This window comes from Tupaia chinensis, unplaced genomic scaffold (assembly GCF_000334495.1).
Source record: "Tupaia chinensis unplaced genomic scaffold, TupChi_1.0 Scaffold000544_1, whole genome shotgun sequence".
Lineage (NCBI taxonomy): Eukaryota > Metazoa > Chordata > Mammalia > Scandentia > Tupaiidae > Tupaia > Tupaia belangeri.
Genome location: NW_006160056.1, coordinates 2,961,498 through 2,964,117, shown reverse-complemented (window position 1 = coordinate 2,964,117; position 2,620 = coordinate 2,961,498). Strand labels below are relative to the sequence as shown.

The 2,620-nt window shown below is 36.7% G+C and overlaps 1 pseudogene; it reads left to right on the top strand.

The window, feature by feature from the left end:
• The first annotated feature begins 702 nt into the window (after nt 1-702).
• On the top strand, nt 703-1,544 carry LOC102473739 (60S ribosomal protein L6 pseudogene; annotated as a pseudogene).
• Nucleotides 1,545-2,620: the final 1,076 nt, after the last annotated feature.

Here is a 2,620-nt window from a genome sequence, read left to right as displayed (position 1 = left end):
TAGATTTTTTTTTTTAAAAAAAACCCTTTTTTCTTAGAAATAATTATAGATTTATACAAGGTTGCAGAAATAACACATTGAAGTTCAGTGTACTATTCGCCACTTTTCTCTTTTGATTACACCTTAGGTAACTATATTCAATGTCAAAATTAGGACACTGAGATTGTATTAGATATATAGTTCTAGGTTGTTTTCTATCACATAAGTAGTTTTACCACCACAATCAAGATATAGAACTGGGTCAACTGATGGCATGTTGGTTAAGGTGGTTGGATCTTACATGGCCAACAAAGCAGTTTGTGTACCAGACCCAGCAGCTTGAAAAATACACTAAGGCATGTGTGTGTGTGTGTGTCCAAAATCCCACAAAGAGAAATGGAGGAGAGGGGATGGCAGCATGGCCACCAATGGGAGTGCTCCCTCACGCCTCCTCTCCTCCAGGTTCTCACGAGTGCACATACCCCCAAGAAATTTAAAAAAAAAGAGAAAGAGAGAATTAAATAAAAATACAAAACTGAAGAAGTGTTTAGAATTATTATTATAGCTATTTTTCTTTTTATCAAGAAATGATCCTTTTTTCATTATAAGGGGTTAATATTACTATGTACATCAACTCATTTTATGTTATGTTTCAAATTTCACAACTGAAGGTAGACAAGAGGAAAACTTAGTTATCTGAGAGGCTCCTGCTCATTTTGCAACATGGCAGCTGAAAAAGCTGAGAAGCTAGATACTAAGGTAGCGAAACCTGAAGCCAAGAAGACTGATGCTAGTAGCAAGGTTAAGAAAGTTAACTTAACTTTAAAACCCTTAGACTGTGTTGCAGCCAAAACCACAACCTTGTCAGAGGAATTGGGAGATATCCTCAATCTGCTATGTATTCCAGAATGGCCATGCACAAGAGGAAATATTTGGCCACTAAATTCAGGGTTGAAAAGAACAAGGTTCTTGCTACTATCACAGAATCAGCTGATGGCAATAAGAATGGTGGTACCCGGGCAGGTAAACTTTGCAAAATGCTTCAATTATCCTTTGGAAGATGTGCCTAGGAAACTGTTGAGCCATAGCAAAGATCCCTTTAGTATGTGAGAAAACTATGAGCTATCATCACTCTGAAGACCATTCTGACCATCCTTGCTAGGCACCACAGAGGCAGAAGGTGATTTTCCTGAAGCAGCTGACCAGTGACTTGCTAATTGTGACTGGATCATAGGTCCAACTCAGTCAAGTTTCTCTGAATAAAACACACCAGAAATTTGTCATTGCTACCTCCACAAAAATTGACATTAGCAATGTAAAAATCCTAGAACACCTCATTGCTGCTTACTTCAAAAAAAAAAGCTTCAGAAGTCCAACACCAAGAAGGTGAGACATTCAACATAGTGGAAGAGAAATATAAGATTAAAGAGCAGCACAAAGTTGATCAGAAAGCAGTAGACGCATACATTTTACCACAAGTCAAAGCTGTTTCTCAGCTTCATGGTCACCTGTAATCAGTGTTTGTCCTTAGGAATGGAATTTATCCTCAAAAATTGGTGTTCTAAATTTCTTTCCAATAACCTAATTAAATAACTGATACGTAATAAAACTAGTTATTTGAGGGTTTTGACATCACAGTTCAAGATTTTTACAGGATTCTAAACATTTCTTCTATGGCTGCTATGCGCTTCCCCTTTCTTCTTTGTAAATCTGGTCATATGCAAATACTCTGGAAAGTAACTGTACATTCTAATTCAGTTCTCCCCTGTCATCATTCATGATTGCATTGATGGAAATGTATGTGTTTTACAAAAAGCAAAATGTGCTGAAGAATGAACCAAATGGTGAAACAGATCTTATTTAAAAATCCATAAACAAGCTTACAGCAGTGAGGGGTGACATGAATAAATTGCTTTTGCAAGAAAATTCAGACTTAATATCATTACTAAACCGCAGCTGAAAGGCCTAACTGTATTTCAAATGGTAGTAATAACTGGCACCACTGGGTGAGAAATGATCTCATTGATGGCATCACAATGATTTATTTAAAAAAAAAAAGAGGGATTTGGAATCTCATCATGGTGGTTAGGGAAGTAAAAAATGCAATGATGATATGACTATGTGGTTTTATTTATTTTTCAATGGCTAGAAGGTGCACACACTCACCAGAGAAATAGAGAGAAAGGGAGAGGGAGAAGGCACTGTTCAGTGGCATAAGGTCATGCTCCATCTCTTCATTTTTCCATCTTACCAAAACTTGGGGAAGGCGTACATGCATATGCATAATGTGTTTTCCAGGTTGCCAGGGCCAGGATTTGAATTTCAATTGACCACATGGAATCTGGTTCCCTTAAGCAGTAGGCTGGTCTTAAAATACAATATATTCTTTGCCATGTTCGCCACTAGTCTTTAATACAATTATGTCAAGATTTAAAAGCCCAGTTAACATCGTTCTGGTATGGCTACAACTATTAGTTTGTTATAAGGCATAACAATCATTCATAGATCAACAAATTATTGAGCTTATTATTGGGTGGTTGGAAAAATCATGCTTTGTTTCTATGCAAAATTGTGTCATGACTATTCCAACAACTTAATACATCTTCAGATCCTGGAATGTTTTTATAGCCAATCATTTTAT